General features: G+C 38.7%; 1 protein-coding gene and 1 long non-coding RNA gene across 2 annotated transcripts in view; one reads left to right on the top strand and one right to left on the bottom strand.

The window, feature by feature from the left end:
- The window catches only part of kcna4 (potassium voltage-gated channel, shaker-related subfamily, member 4), a 72,180-nt gene that overhangs the window by 28,843 nt on the left and 24,710 nt on the right, over positions 1-18,627 (top strand). The window lies entirely within an intron of this gene.
- LOC116687738 (uncharacterized) lies at positions 3,293-17,074 on the bottom strand. The gene is made up of 3 exons (XR_004331621.1): positions 16,855-17,074; positions 15,871-15,873; positions 3,293-3,302 (listed from the first exon to the last, which is right to left on the bottom strand). It is a non-coding gene; the product is annotated as an uncharacterized LOC116687738 (long non-coding RNA).

The raw sequence follows: 18,627 nt of genomic DNA, 5'->3' as shown, positions 1-18,627 counted from the left end.
GCCCAGGGTAAAAAAAATGTCTTGATGTTCAAGGGACTTTGCAGTTTCATTTTCTTTGGGCCAGGTCCACACAGCTATTTTGGAAGCCTTTCACTGACGTCTGTTGGATTATGCAGAGAAACCACAACGTCCTCTTTTAGGATTTTTGTTTTACTTCTCAGGCCACTAACAGTAAATCCTTTCTCCTCCCAGCCATCTCCTGATTTCATACAGTCATGGTTTTCTGCCTCTTCATTAGATGTTTGACTTTACAGTTGGCAGATTTAAGTTACTACCACAGCACTGATGGAAAATTCCATTTAATTTTTACTGTTGAAGTTGAATTGTTGATTTTTCCTGCAGCCACAGTATCTCTTTGTGTGGGCAGAGATCCTAAAATTAGGCATCAAACTTAGACTGACAGAAACTTCACTGTAAAGTGTGCTGTATTGGCTGAATGTTAGACAACAGACAAATAATCACGCAGTTAATCACAATCACAACAGACAGATACCGTAATCAGAAAAAGATAAAAGTGATGATATGATTTTCATTAATCCTGTGATTTTAATATTATTCAGATGTCTCTGGAAGCCAAGGATTTTATTACATCTCAGGACATCATCTATACTTCAGATTATAAAACAAGGTTGCAGCCTGTAACTGCACAAGGTGGGAACCGCCTAATCACAGCCTCCTTTAACTGGGACTGAGACAATTAAGTCAATTTGTCGACAGTGCAGATAATATCATGCCTTCACTTAAATCTCTTCTTTTAGACCATTCTTGTTATTGATCATTTTAGATGTCTGACCTGGCAGTATTTATGATCATGGCAAGATGTAACAACATTAAAACCCATTCAAAGAGCCCAGAAGTTTGATATTTGATTTTAACCTCTGTGAGTAAACTGTATACTCACCAAACTCCCTTCACAATCCAGCAGAATTACACAGAGACAAGAGAATGGATCGGGTCCAGTGTTTCAGCCTTAGAGGGTAGAACGATGAATAAATGAGTGAGTGAATTGATAAATAAAGTTTGTAAATCAATCAATTAATCTGTTATAATTAGTCAACTAGCCCATCAGTTAATGAATGACTAAATGTGTGAATGAATAAATGAATGAATGACGGGAGTCAGTGTATAGAGTAATGAAGGTAAGAAAGAATGAACTAGTCAACAATCAACAAGTGAATAACTAATTGATTGAATGAATAAATAAAAGAACTGATAAATGAGTGTATGAAAGAAAATAAGAAATTATGAATAAAGGACAATGAAAAACAAATTGTGCATAAGAATGAGGGAATACGTTAATGATCAGCGGGTCAGGCAGTAGATGAGTTTGTGAATGACAGAAAGGGTGAATGAATAAATGAGGAATTCAGTGTCAAACAATGATGGGTGAGTAAAACAATCAATGAAAGCTCATGTGAGTGATGTTTTTATTCACTAGGAGCTTTGTATCTCACCAAATTAGAGTAGCAGTGTATCCAAAATGATTCATGTCAGCTCCAAAAAAAGTGTAAATGCACAACAACAAAAAACATTTCTATTCTGTGCAATTGTTACTTTTAAAAGGCCAGTATAAATATATGAAATGTTGATTTCCATTACTTTTACATCTTATAATCAGAATCCAATCCGTTCAAAATGAGATCTTGCTAGACATGATGAGTTGCTTTTTTTTTCTCCTTCTGGTGCAGTGTGTCAGCATGTGGGGAAAGACATATTATTAGTTATCTCAGTGTTTGCCTCTATGGGTTTCCTGTGAGCTAATTGGAGCCCTCCCATGTGTCCCAGCTGAAAAACTGCATGTTTGTGGTTAAAAATAGGCCTACAGCATTTCCTGCTGTGCCAGGACTAGATTTGTTTCAAAAAGACCCCACCTTGGTTCTGCTCGTTAATTCTAGTGGTGGCTGCTGCCTCTAAAATAGGGCAATCGTGTATAAATGGGAACCAAATACATTATGCTCTGTAATATTAAAAAAAATTAAAGATCAAGGTATTAAAACAACAAAACTAAAATCTGTTGACTGAATAGTCATTTTAAATCCCAGTACCTAACTCGAGGTAACAAAATCCACTATGAATGCAAACCAACACACACACACACACACACACACACACACACACACACACACACACACACACACACACACACACACACTTTCTCATAGTATATCACCCATTAATGCACCTGTTGTATCATGAGATGACATTTTAACATATAATGTCGGTTATAATTTGTATGGACAACTATAATCAAATACTGATTTGTTTAACATATTTATAACATATTATAATAATCAGTTGTTAATTAAAACATCAATGGGCGCCTGTTTAGCTCACCTGGTATGGTACCACAGTACCATGTGTAGAGGTTTAACCCTCGACGCAGCGGCCAGGGGTTCAACTCTGACCTGCGGCCCTTTGTCATTCCCCCTCTATACCTTTCATGTCTTCAGCTGTCCTATACAAATAAAATATTAAAAATAAAATGAATGAAAAAAACATCATTAATATTAGCATCTGTGTGAAGGAGTATGCTGGTACAATTAAGTTGGTTCATTTACTATGACTGGAGGTACTCTAGTATAGGGAAATGTAGATAACCATTCAAAATACATGTGATCCACTGATAGAAGCGTTTCCACTGCAGGTTCCCTTTGCTGTCCCTCCCAGAGTCAAGTAGTTCATTTTAAAAAGGGAAAATGACAACCCTCATGTGAGCTATTCCTCAATAACAGTGCTGTAGCTATTGCGACCAAATTTGCAGACTTAATCTTAAAGAACGTTCTTTCAGGAATGCACAGACCTCTTAATGCTCAGTTGGCTTTCATATCTTTTATATACATTTCCTGATTATAATTTCCATTATTTTTACTTTGATCCTTTCGGTAATGCTTTAGTCCTGGGCATTCAGACTAAGACAGCACTACGTTAAGGAGCAGCGTTGGTCATTGTGTTGCTAACTTGCGACCTGTATGATGATGTATGAGTTATAGATCCATTAGATGGAGGGCTTATCCATCTGTTGCCTCGGTCAGTTTATTTGACTATAAGCAGCACAAAAACAAAACTAATTTTCTTTACATTTAGCAGGCAGAGACGCTTTCCTTATCTTTTATTGAAAATCAATTAATTAGATTTTAGAGGTGTTCCATTACACTATAATATAATAATATACATATGACTGACACAGGCTCTTACCCCCACATAGATACCTGTCTCTATGCGTTACATCAACACGCATCTTGTGCTATTATCCCTGTACATTGCACATACAGTATGCTCTTTGCATCGGGCAGATCTCAGCTCTGTCATGCTAAAACAGGAACATTCTAAATATTGTCTATATGCTTTATAGTATCTTTTTCATACATTTATTGTAATTTTCTAGTTTCTATTTATGTTCTTCACTCTTGCAGCACACCATTTTGATTCCCTCTTAATATGTTAATTGTATGCACCAAACACATTGTGAAAACCTGCTTGGCAATAAAACCTTATTCTGAAACTAAAATATAATACATGATGGTTGAGAACATTTTCAGATGATGTCGTCAGATTAGACTGCCAGTTTGTTCAGTGTTGGCGGAGGCTTGGCCTGTTTTTGTGTTTCTTTTTTTGTGTCTATTGTTGTCAGCTCTGCCTGTGCACACCATGGCTCTCACCATGTGTCAGACCTGATCAATTGTCTCCATGTGATGTTGTTCCAGGGTTGCATTCTTATGCATTATGTTGAAAAAAACTCTCCCTGAGGATGGGTGGAGGGCATCGTAAGTCATAAGAAACAAACCCGTGTTTGGGGTGAATGTAATCCTTGTCCTGGCAACAAGGAGTGGAATCTCTGATAGGGGCTATTTGTCTATGGAAAACACTATCATCAAGTGTGTGTGTGTTTTTGTGTGTGTGTGTGTGTGTGTGTGTGTGTCCATGTGTTTGAGTTTGGTAAGACGTCAGTGTTAAAAAAAAAAAAAACATCTGTGTGAAGATTTGAGCTTTCTGTAATGTGTTTCTGCCTTTTTTTCCATGTCTCACCCTCAGTTTGTAAAATATGTGTTTTAGCAACAGAGCAACTGGCAAACAGGAGGTCTTACAGAAATACTAGTATATGAATGAAATTTTTTTGTGTGACTCAATCTGGTGCACATTCTGGAGAGAATATTAACTGCTAAACAGCAACAAGAAAGCTCATGATAGCAGTAACAGTTGAGGGTCCTGGCTGTCGTGCTACATGCTGTTTTTAAGTGGCTCTCTGTAACAGCTGGGGAGCAGGGTGTAATCCACAGTGCGGGGCTGAATTATGCATCATACTGTGAATGTTACACCATGTCTATTTAAATTCAGTGCGGTCTGCACCGTTTCTGCAGCTACTCATACCACATAAAAAAGAAAATAACAGCTACTTCAAGATAATACGCAGATTGTTTTCTTGGTTTCTATAGTGATTTGTTATGCATGTTTATAATGCCATGCTGTAGTCTTTAACCCTTTTTATTCTGAGGATCAAGGTCAGTTTATGTGTACAGTTTATGGGCTGTTATGTGTATTTTGTAGACTTGCGATTCAAGGTCTGTGTGCTCTTAATTTAAAGACCAATAAATCCCTGCAGGGTGAGCACTAAGAAACAGCCCTGTCTTTTCCAAACTAGCCTCTACTGTTTTTCTTTTTTAAATTGAGTCTATGTTAATATACTAAAGAAGATGTAAAGGAATATAAGAAATGTCTGTGCTCTTAATAGATAAAGGGCAGGGTGATTTCCATCTCATTGCAGCCGGGTACATTATATATCTAGACGTTGATATTGTAGCACATCTGAGCTAATATTGCTCTGTGCAGCTTGTAGCCTGATTAGCATCGCGTCCAGACTGCAACAGTACAAAGCGACGGCTTATTGTTTGCTGTTGCTTTTGACAAAAATGTTACAATGTTAATTCGGTTTGGTTACAAACTGTCGAGCTGAAAACAGCTTAAGAAAATTTGGGGAATATGTTTTAAAAATGAAAATGTGAAATATCCTTATTCGATTTAAGTATAAACTGAGGTAAGGACGTTAGTGTGCATATGAATTTTAGTTTGGGACATTCAGGTATATAAATTATACAAATAATGGATTTAGTTTTGTTTCTTTCATTGTCAGTGTATAAATCTAAAGGGAACTCTACAAAATAATGAATGTAAAAAGTCTAGCTGTAATAAGTTAAGTTTCCACCCTACACCTTTTTGGTCAGAATACACTTGCTTAATTTGGTTTGTTACTACTTCAAAAGTAATGACTTTTGATTGTTTATTTGTTATTTTTATAAAGTGTATTTGAGTTGTATAAGTTAAAAAAACAGCCTAAATAAACTAAACAAAAATAATACAGCTGATGTTATCCAGTCTGCCTACTATCTACTTCAATTCCCCCAGTGAGGTTTGATTACATGTACACAGAAGGCAGATAACAACAGCTCAGAGTCAGTGCCAGGTGTGTTGTGTCAGCGGAGGCGTTTATCTGAAAAACTATCGAGTTACAGATCACATGTATGGAGTCAGGCAGAAACCAGCTGATGTAAAATGGTAACGAAAGAGAAAAATACAGAATCATCTTGCAGTCATAGTGTGCAAATAAAAAAAAATTGTCACTTCAAAGTTTTCACTAGCGAGTGTTTGGCCTGGTGACCGGAGGAGCACTATGCTGTTTGTTCGTGAATTGAGAGGTTCTCTTCAATCCCCAGAGCGCATTAACATGCAGCGCACAAACAGTCTGTGTCACGTTATTACAGCTTGCCACTTGACGCAAAGAGCGAATAGTTTCCACAACATAGTGGGCAGAACTAGCAGCTAGGGAGTTACCCAAGATCCAAGGGACAGACAATACTAATTGGGTAAGCAGGTATTCTCTTCCTCTTTTGTGTGAATATATATTATTATATATATATATATATATATATATATATATATATATATATATAGTATATATATATTATATTAGGGCTGCACGATTATGGCCAAAATGATAATCACGATTATTTTGATCAAAATTTTGATCGCGATTATTTTCACGATTATTTGTTGATTTTAACCAAAACAAATTGTATTGTCACATAGGCTATTTATAACTGCGACAGGGAGTGTGATGGACGCTACTCACAGAGAGACGGCTGATCATTATGAACGGGTCCAGCACGGGTCGAATGGCGGAGACACACGACGTGTGTATGAAACGTCTGTATCTTCACTGCGCTGCATTTTTATGATCTATGATATTCTGGCCATGGGTCACATCTCTGGCCCAGGTCCAGCAGCTCCGTCTCACGCTGTTACTCTACCAACTGAAGTTAGTTGCATTCAATAACTTCTTCTGTGTTCTTCGCCGTGGCCGCCGCGATAGCAGAGTTACCCGCGGAAACACTGGTACGAATACAGGTTTGACCCTCATATGTAACAATATACAGCTGTGTTAATGAAAAATTAAAACTGTAGACAAATGTCAGAAGTGTGGACCGGCGCTGTGTGGCGGGGCGCGGAGTAAGAGGAGAGAGAGGAGAGGAGAGATCCCACACAGGCACGGCTTTACAGACGAAATGGGTCATGTAACGCAAAATTAAACCCTATCCATATAAACAGCATTGCAGTGGATGCGAGGACATTAGCGCCGGTGCGTCCTAGAGGAGCTAACAGCTAACAGACGCTACTAGCACCGACTAGCACTGCTCACTGCGTTGTCTGAAAAACAACAGACGGGACAAATGTTGCGTTTACTGGTAAACTGGTAAACCTTGAGACCGACGTATAACCGTCTGCTTCTGTTGAGTTTTCCTCCCGTTACTCTGTCCTCTGGGACCGTCTACATCTAGAAACTAAGCTGCACGGGGTGCAGGGAACTACTCTGACTGGCTCATGATCAGACAGCGGTTAACGGAGCGGAGATGGGCTATGCAAAAAACCCGGAGCGTTCTATGAAATGACGCTTTAAAAATATATATATTTATATATATATATATATATATATATATATATATAGTATATGTATACTTTATATATACAACAAATTGAACACATTTCTGATCCTTTGTAGTTAGCATGCATTAGCTTGCAGGGCTAACATGGCTTGTTTACTAGATTAGACTGACAAAATTCTAAGTTGTGTGTTACCTATGACTTGTACAGTCCCTGACAAAAGTCTTGTCGCTTATCTAATTTGTAGAAACACCTGCTATTAACCTGACTTTTAATTAATCAATTGGTGTAAGAAATAGCTCATATGAAAAGCTAAAACCCTCCCAAATGATGTTCAATGCACTGAAACAAATTAGTTTCACTAAAAACAGATTTATTATTTAAACAAGACAGAAAGGTCAAATTTTGGCAAGACACAAGTTTTGTCGCCTATACAGAAATTGAACAAATTTACTACAAATACTAAAATATGTCAGCAAATTAAATAGTGGTGCTGTGAGATTCAAATTTAATATCTTGTATGACTTCCATGAGCTTGAAGGACTGCGTCCATGCGGTTTGGCAAGGATTCATACAATGTATTGATGAAGTCATCAGGAGTAGCTAGGAAAGCAGTCTTGCATGCCTCCCAGAGTTCATCAATGTTCTTTGGTTTGGTCTTCCATGCTTCCTCTTTCATCCTACCCCACATATGCTCAATGATGTTCATGTCTGGTGACTGGGCCGGCCAATCCTGGAGCATCTTGATCTTCTTCGCCTTGAGGAACTTTGAAGTGGAGATGGAAGTATGCGATGGAGCACCATCCTGCTGGAGAATTTGGCCTCTTTTATGGTTGGGAATATAAGAGGTAGCTAAGATTTCTTGGTATTTGAGACTATTGATGTTGCCTTCCACCCTGCAGATCTCTCGCACACCCCCATACTGGATGTTACTTCACTGTTTTCTGGGTGAATCTTGGATCCATGCGGGCTCCAGTAGGTCTCCTGCAATATTTGCGGCAACTGTGGTGTAATTCAACAGAAGATTCATCTGAAAAATCCACTTTCTTCCACTTCTCCAGCGTCCATCCTTTTAGCAGGCTGTGGGCCTTGGCAAACGCCACATGGTTTTTCAATTGTCTTTTGTTTAGTGCTGGCTTCTGGGCCCTGATTCAACCATGGAGGCCATTTCGAGACAGAATCCGACAAACCGTTCTGGTTGACACAGGGACTTCAGGGGACCTGTTCTACTGGACCTCTGCTGCAGTGGAAAATGGGCTGGCCTTGGATTTTCGAGCCAACAAACGGTCCTCTCGAGCAGTTGTCTTGCGGGGTCTGCCTGACCTGGGCTTGTCAAAAACGTCTCCAGTGTTTTCAAATGTTCTTTTAATCCTCTGTACTTGACGCTGAGACACATTGAAGGTGTCTGCCACATCAGCAGTGGATCTGGTCTTCAGCCTCTTGATAATCAAAACTTTAGTCTCAGGGTGAATCTTAGGCATGTTTGCAGATGTCTAGTTGCAGTTGATGTGAAGGTCTAGTGTACTGGGGTTGTTTTTATACACACCTGAGACCTAATTGATCCATTATTAGTCACAGGTGAAGCTCATAGGACAAGGCGACAACACTTATGTCTTTGCAAAAATTGACTCAATGGGCTTTACCAAGCTGTGAGTATTAGAATACTTTTTGACAGTTTCTTTTTGCACTGAAACATTATTACAAAAGCTGTTGGGATTAAAATGAGCCATTTCTTGTAAATAAATCTTGATTAGAAATATATTTCAGCGGCACTTCCGGTCAATTTGTACACAAGCTACAAGACTTTTGTCAGGGACTGTATAGGTGTCATAGCTGTACGATGAAAATAAAAGCGTTGTTCTGGGTGAGGTCAAACTGGGCCAGCTAGTGCCCATTCAGTGGAGAATAAGAAAATATTGCTGCTTTTCTGGTTGTTTGACATGCATCGACACTGGAAAATAGGACAGTTGCATAACCTGACATGTACATCGGTGTGCAAGCTTATGTAGGAAACAATCAATGGGTCCAAACATCAGATGGAAAAATGGGAAAACCCCTGACACCTTGATTTTTTTCCCCTGACATTTCTGAATTTCGTAATGATAACGACAAAAAATCTGAAACAAAGACAAGACAGGAAAGAAAAGACAGAAAGAAAAGAAAGGTAGGTATTAACATGCAAGTTCCACCAGCTAAGTACCTGCAGGTCTCCCTGTTATGTTAACTTTGAAAACTCTGTAGCTTATTATGATTTTAACAGAAACTCTCCCCTGAAGAATTCACTTTTGAGTCCAGAATGAGTCTTAATGACAGTCCGGGAAGCTGCCCCATAATCAATCCACTAATCACGCTTACCACCACTGCAATTAACCTCAAGTGTCCAATCAAGCAATATTCGAGCACAGAGAGAAAAAGACCTTTTTCAGTCGCCCTCATCAGCTGTTTGCAGAGCTCGTCTTTCCCTCCCACCTGTTTCACCTTTTCCCTTTTGTTAATAAAGTCCAAATGTTTGAATCAGCTACGTTGACCAGATGTCAAGCAATTCTTCACGGCAAAGGAAAATGATCACTTGCATTTCTTTCTGCTATTCAGGGTATAAATCCATCCATGAATCCGTTGTGTATGTAGATGGAAAATTTGAACAAAAGGATTGCATTGAGTAATTGTATACTGGTAACAGCAACTACAGGTTCCATCATTTTGCAGGAAGCAAACCCTCTTTGTGCTGTTAGTTTGTCATAAATTTAACAAAATAGCAGCTGGTCCAGTGCAACCAAGCACATTACAACACATTTTAATAAAGAAGCCAGTCAAAAATGGGCTTTTTTCCATCATGCCATGAGTAGTTTTCCACCTAACAGCTGGACAAAGTTATTACCTTGTTGTTGAAGGTGTGTATTGTAGCTCTGATAACGCTGTAGGCATCAACAGGAAACAGTGAGGCTGATTGGGCCAGTTGTTCAAAGGTAAGATAATCAGATTTTGGATCAAATCTTAAAAATGGGTTGTTCAAAAGGGAAAGAAGGAATAGGAAATCAGATTAGATCACGGAATCCAATCCTAGTTTTAATCTGGATCAAACCTGCAGTTTGTGTTGTTCAAACCTTGTCAGTAGGATTTGGATAACTTTGATCCAAAAAAACAGGATTATCCTGATACCAACGGGGGGGGGGGGGGGTTCAAGGTGGATTCCAGGAAGAAAATGTAGTAAAACTTTAAAATTGGTCAAATAATACATTTGTATAATTTAGCGAATATACTTTTATTTATATTTTGCACTTGACTTGTGTAACCGTAGTAACAGTGATAAAGTAGATAGACATGGGCTACCATCTAAGTTATTCAGTATAGTAAAGTAAAAATAAACTAAAAATAAAAATAACCTTGTTCCCTTGAAACAATCCCCCAAACAGATTTCAATAACAAACCAAAATAGTACTTTCCATTTTTCACCGTATATATATATATATATATCGACTTTTAGCCCTTTTTTTTGTTTTAGACATTTTCTAAATCAGGATCCTTTTGATTTAGATTAAATGTTTTGAACAACTGGCCCAATGAGATCCAATTAAAAACACTCATGCTGGATTACATGCTGTATTGTGGACATTGCAAAGAAAAACTTGAAAAGGTAAATACAGAATGTAAATACATTGAATGGCTAAATTATTATAACTTTAAAAAGGGCCAGGAGCACCAAATCAGAAGCAGAAGAGAGTTTTAATCCTTAGATTTGAGTTTCCCTGAACAGCAGTACGAGTTGCCGAGTACTGTTTTGAATTGATTGGATCCGGGAAATTGCATTCTAGTAGTCTTGTAATGCAGGTATAGTCTCAGGCAGTCAGAGTTCCTTGAACCAGTGCTAGCAATTATAGAGTGTACAGTAGAGAAAGAGGTGGAAGCAGTAAGAGAAGTAGGAGGGCTTGGGAAAATAAACCTGTACATTCAAATCAAAAAGGATTTTTGAAATAAGAGCTGAAGGAGACCTGCAAGGGAACAGTTCAAAGAGACTGAGGCTGTATCTCCCTCAGTTTCATGAAAGAAGCACAATGCCTATAAGTGCAAACACACTATGTGCTCTGCATGAAAAGTGAGAAAAAAGACTAAACCATGAAAGGATAATGTGAGTGAGGGACAACTGGAAAGAGATAGAGCTTTGACATTGAAAGAGTGGGATGAAAAAAACAAAACAACTGCAGGATAATTGACTGTCCTTCACTCACACAATGAAGGACCTGCTGACACAATGAAGTATCCTTATCTGAACTTTTTTTGAAAAAAGCCAGCTTGTTAATTTATTGGCACACTGACAGACACTGTCAGCCAGAGCAGCTTGATACATTTTACATTTTCTATCTGAAACCGCATGGCTTATTTTCCAGTTTATGCATTAGTTATGGTGATAAATGCTTCTCCTGTTTTAAGAAGAAACAGAATGCTACTGTTACAAAAATGTGTTAAAATATGCAGTGAACAGATACATAAATACAAGCGCAGCATCATTAATATTATTTGTGCTCCATTGTTGACAGGAAGTCAATAAATCAGTGGTAGGTGGACAATACTACAGCACACTGGTTCCCGCCATTCATTATTTTGTAGAGTTCCCTTTAGATTTATACACTGAAATTGAAAGAAACAAAACAAAATACATTATTTGACTAATATATATACCTGAATGTCCCAAACTAAAATTCATATGCACTCTATTGTCCATACCTGAGTTTATTTTTAAATCTAATAAGGATATTTCACATTTTCATTTTTAAAACGTATTCAGCAATTTTTTCTTAAGCTGTTTTCAGCTCAACAGTTTTTTTTAACTAAACCAAATTTGTGTCAAAAGCAACAGCAAACAATAAGCCGTCGCTTTGTACTGTTGCAGTCTGGACGCGATGCTAATCAGGCTACAAGCTGCACAGAGCAATATTAGCTCAGATGTGCAACAATATCAACGTCTAGATATATAATGTACCCGGCTGCAATGAGATTGAAATCACCCTGCCCTTTATCTATTAAGACCACAGACATTTCTTATATTCCTTTACATCTTCTTTAGTATATCAATAGAGACTCAATTAAAAAAGAAAAACAGTAAAGGGTACTACTCTTTGGACCCCTTGTTGGGAACTTCCAAAAAGAGTCCAGTCGATGTGGAGTACCATTACTACACCTTTATCCCCTTTAATTTCAAAATGTATAAACCTGTGGACTATAACCCTTCCTGTACATGTGTAAGGTAACACAACGCTCTTATAAGTGGGGGCATTACTACACCAACATCCATGTTACACCAAAATGTGTTTATTTTCTGTGACACTACAAAAAAGTACAAGATACGATTACCTTTTGAGGTATTTTCAAGGCCAAATTCTGATCTTTAAATAAGACAATCCGGGAAATAAAAATAAATCTTTGGTTGAACTTCTCGGAACTCATGCCCACGCTGAGGCTATAACGGGTTTCGGATTATTATCTCTGCACAAAGCACATGTTCTTCATACTTTATACGGTGGACTTTGCACGTGCATAATATCCTCTAATGTATACTACATATTTGTTAATTTTTCTATTTTCTATTCATGATTCTTGACCTTGGCAGTACGTGCTTTTTAGTTCTATTTTCTCTTGCTATGTTTATTAATAGGAACCATATTATGAAGGCAAATTCCCTGTACATGAAAACCTATTCTGAATCAGAATCAGCTTTATTGGTCAAGCACGTGTAGTCAGGGGAAGTTGACTTTTTTAGCCCAATATCACAAATTTTCCTCAGGGGGCTTTTCAATCTGAATAGCAGCATGGAACACCCTCTGTCTTTAGATTCTCAATTCAGATGAGGGCCCCCCCCCCCCCCCCCCCCCCCCAAAAATAAAAAAAAACGGAAGAGCAACAGAGGAGTGATCCCTCTTGCATGATAGAGACGTGCAAAAGATAATCCCTTTCAGATAAATAATATCCTCTTCCTCCGGGTTTCTGATGTTGTGACTAATACTAATTTGTCCTTCAAATTACAACTGTAATACAATTTTCTACAAATCACTCACTGTGCGCATATTACTCTACCACAGATTTAATATCACTTGCAACGGATTATTGCTTTATTATTTATCCTTGCAAATTTCCAAGTTCAGTGTTACAGGGAGCTGAGTGAACCCAAACAGGTGAACAGGGCCAATGTGTGAGTCACTGCACTCATGTTGGCAGAGTTCTAATAACTGAAATGTGTCAAGTTGCAGCTTTGCACATACTGTTATACATGGAGGTACTTGCACACGTTTTCAAACAGGGATAGGTAGAAAACAGGAAACATCCCCTTTTCCTGTGCTAACCCAGTGCTAGGGATGGATAGATCTGTGCAATGCATGACCATTTAGAAAAGAAAATGAATTACAAGCACAAAAGTAGCCAGTTGGAGAGAAGGCATTAAAAAGTGGCCATCTGGGGAAGAGCCAGCAGTTGTGGGAAAGATTTGTGTAATAGAAAGATTGGGGTTGCCATGTTTCCTCTCAAGATGCCAGACCCTGAATTATATTTCCAGGTTGGACATTATTACAAATTGCAGAAAATGAAGAAGCAGGAAGAGAAACTTCTTATTATTTGACTTACTTATCAAAATTACCTTAAGACTTTAGAGTGACACTGCTCCTTAAGATCTTCTTGTGAAAGACGTTAAATGAAGATTTTGGAGGGAGGCAGGATGTAGAGCAGACAGGAGGCGCTGGGGGAGATGTGACAGACAAATCAATTAAGCACTTTGACAAGACACTGTATTGTGCACATTGACAGAGCCAAAATATGCCAAGACAACCATGTGGAAGTTTTAAATGAGAGCTTACAGTTTGTTTGGCCTAATGTGTGGTTCAATTCAACCCAACACAGTGACCTGCCTTTCAACATATTGGACAACTACAACTGTGGATAAAATGCAGTTTCTGAACCACTGAGTGGACCATTACAGCGGTTTAATGTCTGGGCAAAACAGGTAAATGGCTGCTAATGATCTGGAAGTCAGTGAACTATGTAGTTATAGTGGATCAGGGCCCCTCTACCTTTCTGGCTGAAGTGCCCTTCTCCACCAGTTTGTTTGTTTGTTAAGTTGAGCTGTTTCAGGCCTCTCAAAATGTATCTGTAAGAGCAGACATTGAGTGGGCAGCAGGGCCTGAAGTCAACTTTTTTGGTTACTAGCCACAGTCCACCAGCCACACAGGCTTTTTACCAGCTGACAACTTATCCTGTGTAGGTTCCTTTTTGATGACTCGTGGTACTTGATTGCTTCTAATTTTAAGTTTTTATTCCCGATTACAAAAGTATTTAAAGCAACACTATGTAACTTTTCCCGCTTCGGTCCCCCTACAGGTTGGAGGCGGAATTGCCCCATTGCAGAATGAATTGAATGCAGAATTGCCTTTCCCCCGGTTATGACTCGCTGAACCACTGAAACAATTTTGGAAACATTTTAAAAAGTTGCAAAAGTTGCTTTAGCTTTGCTTTAACTGAGCAACACACAAGGCAGTCACTGCAATACATCTTCAGTACTGCTGTCGTAAATCAATGAATCACTCAATTGACAGTGTCAACCACCAATGCCAAAATTCCCCTGCATTTGGAGCGTGGTCAGGTCTGCCTGGTGGGCAGTAATGTGAGTCTGGTGTTATGTTTTTACCACTGCTCATGCCAAGGCAACTGGAAGGGTTGATTACAAAACAAAGGCAAAACCATCAAGTCATTTGTAGGCAAAGTCCAGCAATGGTGCTCATTTACACAGCTACAGTTATGAAAGTATGATTTTCTTGCGACAGACAGCTTAACCTGTAGTGGTTCAACATTTGTCCACCACTACAGAAATCCAGGACCAGATGCATAAACCTGTCTTAAGTTCTCAAATTAAACTATTCACAAAGATGGAAGCATTTAGATTTATAAAGCTGTCCATGCAGATGGGTTTTTGCTGTGAAAGTGTTGAGATGATTTCTACTCCCACAGTTGGCCAAACATGGCTGTATACACTGCTTTGATCACTCCAACACATTTGGCAGTGTTTGCAGGTAGGATGATAGTTTGGGGATTGTGTCTGCGTTGCTTCTTTGGCAATTCTTGCAGAAAAGTGGCTGGCAGCATCATGTGGAGGAGGCACATGGTAGTCTGTCGTCAGCAGACTAACAGACAGATTGGCAGCGACAAAGATTCTGAATATCGCAACAACTAAATTGGGAGGAAAATGGGGGGGCTATTTTTACAGGGTTAAAGTGACAGTCACGGAAAGTTGAGATGTGGTGTAATAAAAACACATCTTTAGTTAAATCTGCTTCTCCTCTATTGCTGCTACTTTCCTTTCTCTGTCCTGTTACATCATACTTAAAATAAATCTAATCAATCTCACTGTTAAATATGGGTTTGGTGAAAGTAAAAGTACATATAAACCAGCACTATATTTAAATAATAAAATCAACTCTTAAAAGTGTTTCGACTTGTTTGACAAAACACGTAAAGAGCCCCTTTTATACTCCTTTTTAGCGTCATATTTGTACTCTTGGGGCTACAAGAATACGTTTACATGCATGGATGTTCAAAAAACCTATTATGTTTCTCACACAGCCTATTGCTGCAGCTTCTTTGGCTGAAACGCTTTGTCTAAGCTCTTGGCCCGCCTTAAAAAGACTGGGCTCTGTTGTGATTGGTCAACCAAAATCAAACGAGCCACTGGGCGGGCTGTGCTTGCTCAGACAGCACCTTTGGGCAGCACCAGCATATCAAACTGGGCTGGCATTCTCAATTAATGACATCGTTAATTTAGGTATTTCAAATAGGATTGTTGGAAAGACGTTTCAGCCAGTTGAAAAAATTGCTGACCGTGGGAAAGAAAGCTTTGTTTGCAGTACATTTTTGTACATTATACATCTATTGCACAAAAAACACAGAAAACTATATAACACACTAAAAGACGGGAATTTTTCAAAAAAACATATTAGGGGCTCTTTAAAAACTTCAAATTAGTATCACTGTTTCATCTTTTATTGTTGTTATGTATGTTGTCAGTTAAGTGTTTTAATATGAAAATATAAAAAACTGGACAATGTACATGTACAATATATCCATTGCACATGTTTGCGTAGAAGTAGAACTATAGTTATTCGACAGATTTGTCCCTCCCCTGCAGTAGGTTTCCGGCTGTTAGCCATGCTGGATAAATCAAACTGATCAGACAGTCTGCTGATAAACGTGTTTCTTCCACAGTCATTTTCAAATTAATTTGCTTTTTACTGGTGTTTGAACCAAACCACTTACAAAACACAGCACATCTTGGTTCTTGTTTTGTATCCATTTAAATTTAGCAAGCTGGGTAGCAAGCATGGGCCTTGTCAAGACACAATGTGAGTCCCTATAGGGGTGGAACGGTTCACAGAAGTCATGGTTCGGTTCACACCTCGGTTCAGCCATCACGGTTTGGTATGAGTTTGGTACAGTGGAGGAAAAAACAAAAAGAAAATGCAGAAGGCAATTTTTTTTTTATTGTGCATGTCTTAGAGACACTAGGTGGTAAAGCCTCCCTTAGGTTAGCTGCAACAGCCTGAAGTGTGTAAAGTCAGATGTCAACGTCTCCCGGCCATTTTTCACCACAGAAAGCTGCTCCCTGCTTGGCTAGTGCTACTATAGTTAGCTTGCAGAAACAAGGCGTCTGTCCCAACTAACGTAATGGTTTGGAGACGTGACGCTGGAAACGTAACACTAATCTACGACAGCAGTTGTATCCACCACTCTCTCGCCTGTACTACTGGAACTGACTGGGGAAAACAAAGTTTTCCTAAACTTGCGATCTTAAAGAGGCCGGCGGGTCCTCTAACTCTTCGCCACCACCCGCCATACTCGCCCTTAGTGCTGCTATCTGACTCACAAAAACTGCATACGTAAGCAAACTCGGCTGCCAATTAGAGCTTCAGAGCTAAGGCGGGGCTACAGATTAGGTGTCCCTGAAGAACCTGCGTATCTAACAGTAGTTCCGCATTAAATTAGTTATACATAACATTTGCACGCAAGTTTTATTTATTTTTATACCGTGTATTCTCCGTGTAAATTCATGCACCAAACCGTGACGCCCGTACTGTTTCGGTTTGATACAAATACATGAACCGTTCCACCCCTAGTCCCCCAATGTGAGTCACGCATGTGCAGAATGGCTGCCATCTTTGACAGCTAGCAATGGCAACACCACTTGGACAAAGTGCAAAAACTAAATACTTTCACCCAGGAAATGCGTGTTTGTTCCTCGGGAGTGTTTTAATCCAAACCACAATCTTTTTTCTAAACTTAACTGTCGAGGCTGAATGACACTGACTTTTTCTGGCCTAAAGTTAACTACCACAGCCCCTGAAAGGACCATAATAATGAAAACACAACTACCAACTGCCGCTTCTACAACGGAGCTCTGTAACCGGCGTTAAGCAGACCTTTGAACCTGGAAGAAGTCACAGGTCTAATTAATTCAACAAAACATATAAAAAGACGAAGACAAAAAAAAAAAAACTTTGAAGACTTCCAGTAGCTCCTCATCTAAAACAGTGGTTCAGAACATGAGGCAGGGCACATTTCTACTACTCAAAACTGAGTTGTTGTTTTATTCAATTTTTCTGTAAGCTTCGCTTTTTGGTTTGATATTGGTAGTTTTACCTATTCAACCCTTTACAAATTAAAAACACATATCCCACTTGCAATGAGGGATTACAACTTCAATTCATCTTCTTGATAGAGTCATAAAGCTAAAAACTTTTTTGTGTCTTCCTTAAAAGGGTCTATAACCATTATCATTATTTATAAATGGTACTCCTATGGTGTAAGACGTTTGAGAAATTTGTAAACTGTCTCCCAAATCCCAAAACTACAGTGCTACTCAAATGTGTAAGTCTGGATCTACTCTGTAGAAAAGGAATTGGGAAAGATGAGACTGAGCGCACCCGGGGGAATGCTCTGAGTTTATGAGTACATTTTCTGTTTCAGAACAGAGAACATTAAAATGAGATAAATAAATTAATAAAGCTCATTTGGGTATAGAAAAAAGAAAAAAAAAACATTTTGTGGATCCACAAAATCACTCTCCCACTCATTGTCTATAAAGCAGCTCCAGACTTTAATCTTGATGACATCACACTGAACTTTCCTAGGCCATACAAATAGCATATTGGAATTCTTAATTGGGGGTGTTCCCCTGTAACATTTGTCTTTCTTAGTTCAATAAAAGGGTAAGTGATATGAAATACTATACAGTGATACATTACAAAGAACACATGTGGAATTCATGTTTTCACCTGTCTATTGTCTTTTTCATGTTAAATGTTAGAACATCACATGCATAGTGTAATGTGTTCAATGTGTCGGTAACCTTCCCCCTATGACATCATAAGGGGAAGATTCAAGATTGGCCTATCTGTAAGCTTTTCTCAAAGGTAGACCAGGATAGCCAGGGCTTGGTTTACACCTATCATCATTTCTTGCCACTGGGGAACTCATATTGATGTTAAAACACTTCATAAAGTGTAATTTTCATGCCATGGGACCTTTAAGCTTACATGTACTGTATTATCAAATATCCACAACACAACAACACTGGGTCAGTTGTGCAAAAATGAGTTCTAGGATATATTCCAAGCTACCATTATCAGGGGAAACAACATGGTAATTTGTATGCTTGGCAGC

This window comes from Etheostoma spectabile, chromosome 1 (assembly GCF_008692095.1).
Source record: "Etheostoma spectabile isolate EspeVRDwgs_2016 chromosome 1, UIUC_Espe_1.0, whole genome shotgun sequence".
NCBI classification, from domain to species: Eukaryota; Metazoa; Chordata; class Actinopteri; order Perciformes; family Percidae; genus Etheostoma; species Etheostoma spectabile.
Note: the sequence above shows the minus strand (reverse complement) of the source record. Positions and strands in the feature narration are given on the sequence as shown.